General features: G+C 39.6%; 1 protein-coding gene across 3 annotated transcripts in view; it reads right to left on the reverse strand.

Moving 5' to 3' along the window:
- The window catches only part of ap1g1 (adaptor related protein complex 1 subunit gamma 1), a 32429-nt gene that overhangs the window by 22658 nt on the left and 2683 nt on the right, over nt 1-7088 (reverse strand). The window lies entirely within an intron of this gene.

Genomic DNA, 7088 nt, shown 5'->3' on the forward strand with positions numbered 1-7088 from the left:
AGTTTACACTCTTAAGTTCCTGACCCCTGCGTCATTTACCGAGCCAGATCCTGCCTTTTAAAGCCATACACACTCAAAGTAGTGCTGGCCTATATGGTGATCTTTCTCACGTGGACGATGGATCTTTTTTTTTTTTTTTTTTCATTATTATTGTGCCATATCTACGCAATCGTTTATTATTGATTGTTTTTTCCCCACACACATATTTTCGCAATCTATGCTGCAGAACTGCAATGAGTCCTAATGCTCCAGGGAACCATTTTTTATTTGTAAAGCTCAAAGGACGCGCGCACAGGCTACTTTTAATGTGACAAAGCGCGCTTGTGTCACCTCAGCAAGGGAAAGACACAGAAGAAGCCAAAGTCGATTGGAAGAATTGGAATGCCCGGCAAAAAGAATGAAAATGCCAAAAGTGTGAAAGCACGTCTTAGTGAAATGATGATTCGTGACAACTATGCCCACGGCTAAAACGAGTGTTCTTCATAAAAATGTGAAAAAGTCAGTCAGAAGCTGACCAGTGGTGGCTCATACGCTTCAATATGCAGCTACAAAGGGGCAAGAGGGGGAAGAGTGAAGCTCCAGGGAGAAGATATAGCGAGGGTGGACGAGTTCAAATACGTGGGGTCAACAATACAGAGCAATGGTGAGTGTGGTAAAGAAGTGAAGAAACAGGTCCAAGTGGGGTGGCACAGCTGGCGGAAGGTGTCTGCTGGTCTGTACGGATTAGAGATGGTGGCACTGAAGAAACAACAGGAAGCAGAACTGGAGGTCGCAGAAATGAAGATGTTGAGGTTGTCGCTCGGAGTGAGCAGATTGGAGAGGATTAGAAATGAGCTCATTAGAGGGACAGCCAAAGTTGAATGTTTTGGATACAAGGTTAGAGAGAGCAGACTTCGATGGTTTTGGGCATGTCCAGGTACGAGAGAGTGAGTATAATGGCAGAAGGGTGCTGAGGATGGAGCTGCCAGGCAAAAGACCGAGAGGAAAACCAAAGAAAAGGTTGATGGATGTTGTGAGGGAGGACATAAGGACAGTGGATGTTAAAGAAAAAGATGCACAAGATAGGCTTAGATGGAAAAAAAAGACACGCTGTGGCGACGCCTAATAGGACAAGCCGAAAGGAAAAGAAGAAGATACAGCTACAAAAGTCCATTTATTCCAGGACTCATACAATACCTGGCTAAACACTTGGTAAATACTTTTGTAGAAGGAAAACTCTTGGTCAGCTTTTAGATAAAAAATTACTTTGTTATACACCTTAGTTCAAAGAAATTGTGAATTTTGAGTTTTAGTTTTCTGTAAAATATGAAGGTTATACATATCTTTGAAAAAAAAATCCTGCAATGTTTCACTCTGAGTGTGTGTAGTAGTGTGTAAATTAAACTCAGAGATTAGTTTATTTTTGGAAATGAACTCTAGAGTCTTTTTGACCTTATTCTAATTTTTGTAGATGTACCTGTAAGTGTCTTAATTTTAGTGTGAAGATTTGCAAACCTCTACTGGTATTTATTTCTATTTTATTGCTAATCTGCTGGTTTTGGTTAAATTTACAACCATCCACACTTTTCTGTCGTATGCTAAAAAAATTGTTGCATAAGTGAAGCCACACAACACAAAACCCATGCCTGCCTTTTGAAAATGAATGACTTGTTTTTGATAATGTAAATTTAAGGAAAAAAAAGGTGAACACCTAAAAAAAGGAAACCAATTGCTGATCCATTAATAAATGAAATGTTATTTTCTCGTGTACTCATAATTGCTCTGCAACCAAGACAAAACATAGTAATACATTCAAACACTTGACTATTCAATAAATTTCTCACTAGGATACTCGATTACTAAAACATTTGATAGCTGCAGCCTTAATTTCAGAACTACTGGATACATTTCTCATTCATGACAAGGCTGTTAAACATCACTTAAAAGTTAAGTAGTTCTGAGGACCGGGGTTCAAACCCTGGCCCCGCCTGTGTGGAGTTTGCATGTTCTCCAAGTGCCTGTGTAGGTTTTCTCCGGGCACTCCGGTTTCCTCCCACATCCCAAAAACATGCAATATTAATTGGACCCTCTGAATTGCCCCCAGGTGTGATTGTGAGTGCAACTGTTGACTGTCTCTGCAATTGGCTTGCAACCAGTTCAAGGTGTACCCCACTTCCTGCCTGACGACAGCTGGGATTGGCTCCAGCACTCCCGCAATCCATGTGACGATAAGCGGCTCAGAAAACGGACGGATGGATACCATCGTATGTCGTGATAAATTATTGTGATATAAAACAGCACATGTGACAGATTATTTTTCCCCAATATTGCCCATTACTAAGTCAAAATCACAGATGCTACAGTACAAAGTGAGGCTAGTGACCTTGAATGGACAAAAATAATACCTGCACCTTACAGTGTCAATAAAGCCAAATGATTATTATCTTAATCGATGAGATAATTTGATTTAATATGTAATCTAAAACTTTTCTACATTTCCAAGACACAGGTCTCTCAACAACAACTACAAGGCTTTCAACGTTAGTTTAAAGATACTGCTGTGAAAAAGACTGGACTGTTGCAGAATAAAGGCTAAAGGTCAATGGAAGCTGGCCAAATGGCACAATAAACAACCATGTAAACCTGCTAAACCAACAAAAAGATTACATAATAGCACAACATTTCACAAGTCATTAGTTTATATAGAAAACCCAAGAATAGGCTGCAACAAAATGTCAAAGCCGCTGCAAGGAGGAACAAGTGTTGCTCAAAAGCTAACTGTCGAGTGTGATATAACACCGTCCATATGCATAAGCTAAATCTTTATAAAACGGGTTTGAGTTTCTTGCTGATGGTTACAAACACTAAATTCAGCCCGTGCCAAGAGCTGTTTTAATTAAAAATTCCTCCTGGATGCAGAACAAGGGTGCATTCTTATGTTTGACATTCTTTTGATATCCAATACTCTTCTTTAGTTGTGAATGTCACTGTTGCTACCTTCATGGCTGACCTTCGGAATGACAGGGCACACCAGTTAATGAGCTCTGCCCACTCTAGGGAGTTCCCAACCCCCCCCCCCCCCCCAAAAAAAAATACACTAGACACGCCAGACCATACGGTACAGATATAAACCGTACACACTGGTGCGTTGTGAAATAAGATATTCACACAGAACTAATTTGTAAATATTTAATTACATACCTTGTTTCCAAACTATGACTGTAACACACTAACTGAAATTGAAGAGCCTCAGAAAGTCTGTCACGCATTATTTTAGTCTCTTAGTTGCTCTGAATGTCATTTTCATCTAGAGTTTAATTAAATAATAAAATACACATTTTGCATTCTTGCATCATGCTTGCTATGAGCGCACCAAAAACTATCGTGGTTTTCTACGCACGTTCGAGGTAGCTTTGTCGTCTTCTATGTACAGTTGAGGTAAATTATTCTTCCCACGTGCACTAAAGCTAAAGTCTTCTTCTGCTACTTCAGATTGAATCTGCGCAAACCCAAGTGCATCATAGAGAACGGCCATGTTTTAACCATTACGTTCGAACAAGTTTTTATTGTACGTTTAAATTGATAGCAGTAGACAGTAGAGTACATTCAATGTCTACCACTGGAATCAGTTCATCTCTTATCATGCGTCACATAACTATTTTGTGAGAAAAGGTCTAAATGCACCTGTGGATTGGTGTATAGTGTCTGACAGTGGAATAAAGATCACTCCTTACAACAAAAATGGTGACATTAAATTAAGGAAAAAGAGTTTAGTATCTGGTAAGAGGGCTTTTTAGGTGACATTCCATGTTTGATGGGCACCATCGCCTCACACGTCATATCTAACCCTTCAAAGCTCACTAAATCCATTTCAGAAACGTAGTACTGTAATCAGACTACCGTATTTTCGCACTATAAGGCGCACTTAAGAGCCTTTAATTTTCTCAATAGCCGACAGTGCACGTTATAATCTGGTGCGCCTTGCATATGGATCAAAATTGAGCCTTTACTGCAGCGCCATCTAATGGATACATAACGTAACCCTAGCCTCTACTGTAGCGTCTATTCTGTGTGTTTTATAATGAGTTGCGCCTTATATACGAAAAAAGTTGGAAAATAGTCCATTTACTGAAGGTGCGCCTTATAGTGCAGAAAATATGGTATTCTGACAACATCCAATAATAAATCATGAAAAGATCTGGAACAGCCATCCTAACGAGGTAAGCGCCAATAACAAATATGCTGCTCATATGGGAATAAGATGTATGTACCGTGAAATGTTCCTAACTAGCTTTTCCCCTTGTGAGATTCATTTGCGGGTAGATTTTCTTTCAGGGGCCTGACACCAAGAAACAACAAGCTTGCCAAAGCTTCCATTTACCACTGGGAGAAGTCAACCTGCCACGTATGTCGTACTTACAAACGTCAACAGCAGATTAAACGGGCTTTGAAAATCACATTCTTGAAACTTGTGGTGAATTATTCATTATTCCGAGTACACACTTGGGGTGGGGGTGGGATAAAGTTGTTTCAAAAAGTCTTCTATCACAGTTCAATGCGCAATCTTTGTAAACGCCGTAGCGCAAATGCTGGTCTCAACGAGCCTATGCTTGCCGTTAGGGATGCACCGACACTGAAACTTATACTCGTAAAAACGCTCTAGTACAACACGCAGATACTGCTTCATCAGCTTGACATATGCTGTACCTTCTAGGTAGGAACCATGTCAGTCATGCGGCGATACTTTAAAGTAGCCTAAACACGACTGACAACGCTTTCAGCCAAATGCAAATCACGCTCCGCAAAATGGATGATGAACTCCGCTCAGACTGACTCGGAAAGACGGGCGCCACCCGGCAAGCGCTGCGGCTGAACCAGCCACACTCCTCTCACAAAGCTACGACAACAGTAGAAGTACACAAGAGTGTAATAAAGTATCATTACAGTTGTCGTGCCACAGTTTCATTTTATAACTCAAGATATTCCAGAGAAGCAAGTTTGTATTTATTTTTACTCACTTTATTTTGTAGTTGAGTTCATGAGTTTAGTTGAGTTTAGTTCATGGGATGATACTCGATTTAGTGCACCCTGTATGGTACATCTATTATCAATCCATCCATTTTCTGGACCGGTTATCCTCACTAGGGTCATGGGCGGGCACACTGACATCTATCTCGCCTATGATTTTCTTTTAAGTTTTTCCTGCTTTTTGTATGTGTATTCCAAAAATGTTAAACTTCAAACTCATAACATTTAGTATTGGAGTGACATTCCAGTACAAATACGTTGTAGCAGCTATGGCTACCGCTAGCTCGTTTACAGTGCTATTGCTAGCTTAGTATTGAGAGGACAGCTATTTTTTTTTTTTTTTTTTAAAGACTGATATGAGCGCTCTCTGTGACTGTCACAATTCTGAATTTTCATAAACGTATGCCATTACAGGCTACATTTAAATTTTGCTTGCAGTTTTAACAATTGTGTGTGTTTCTTTCAGCTTGTCCCTTTCGGGGTCGCCACAGCGTGTCATCTCAGATGAACGCATATATATGTTTGGCACAATTTTTTTTACGACAAGTGAAAAACCAAGACATGTGTGTCAAACTCCAGGCCCAGGGGCCAGATCCGGCCCGCCGCATGATTTCATGTGGCCCTTGAAGGCAAATCATCGGTGTCAAACTCCGTGATTCTTGTGAAAATATGTCCCAACATTTCAAATGATCATATATCATAAATGATGTTGAGATTATTATTAGCATTTTTGTGTTGCCAGACGTGAACAATGGTTGAAAAACCCGTATAAAAATTTTATGTGTAAATATAATGAGGCAATTGAGGTTTTTTATGGTTTCATCATAACAGCCCTCTGAGGGAAATCGTAACTATAATGTGGCCCGCGACATAAATGAGTTTGACACCCCTGAATTAAGAGATGAACAGAAAGTACACTGGAAATTTTTTTGTCAATTTACAGTGGGTAACTTCTATTTATAATTTTTTGGGACAAGGTAATGTTTAGTTCTGACTCTGTGAAAGCAGTATTAAAACTGGGGGCACAACAGTGCACTGCATGAAATGTGGACTTGCATGCTCATCTTGTGTAGTTAAACATTGTCTCTAAATATAAGAAACTCCTCTCAGTAGGATGAAGTGTAAACTAAAATCACTCTGCCCGGTACACACAAAAAATGAGTCTTGGTCCCAATTTTCCCATTTCCGATCGTCGTCGTCAATGACATACAATCTTTTGTATTTCAAGATTATTCTATACATACATCAAGATTATCCTATACAAATACATTTGGGTCTGAGGTGTGTTAAGAGTAGGGTTGGGCATCGAGAATGGAGAACCTATTGGAACTGCGAACAACATTCCGGTTTTCCAGGAATCATTCAAATTTAAAAAATTCAGTTCAGTTTTAATGCCTGCCATATCCCAACCATTAAGAACAGAGTGGCGAAAACAAACAAAGACAGAAAAACAACGAAGAATGCTCACAAAGGTGTCCTTGTAAACAACCGGCTGCAGCGAACAAGTGTTAACTTTGTTTAAAAAAAAGAGCAGTCGCCTCAGTGCAACACTTGGAAAAGGATTATATTATTATTAGCTTTCACGATGTGTATAAGTCTCACACTTCCTCCCGCTCCAAGCTGAAGCCTATACCACTCTCAACTTCAATGAAGTCAACTGAGTGAGTGTGAAACAAACCATATCTATGCCCACAGTGAGGCACCTAGCTAAACGCTGGGTTAAACTCTTGCACTGATGTTCTTCAGCATTAATTTTGTCTTCAAACTAATGTAAGAGCTGATAACAGACATAAAAAGTAAAAATGTTACCATGACTGAAAAGAATGCAGAAACAGTCACATTACAATCTTAACATTGAGCTAAATTATCAAAGGTCAAACTTGAAACTACATCACAACGGATTGGGACTAAATTCACCTGAACGTCGCACAGTATCCCAAACACAAACCTTGCGTCGCACTGGTGGGTAGGGAAAGGAATCAAGGTTTTATAGTGTTTGAATCCATTCATTAGTCCTTTTTCCTTGCTGTCTATTTTTACTTTCGTTTTTAAAATTCACTGGTGTCGTTTGAAATTAGCTC

The sequence above is a fragment of the Syngnathoides biaculeatus genome, chromosome 3 (assembly GCF_019802595.1).
Source record: "Syngnathoides biaculeatus isolate LvHL_M chromosome 3, ASM1980259v1, whole genome shotgun sequence".
NCBI lineage: Eukaryota > Metazoa > Chordata > Actinopteri > Syngnathiformes > Syngnathidae > Syngnathoides > Syngnathoides biaculeatus.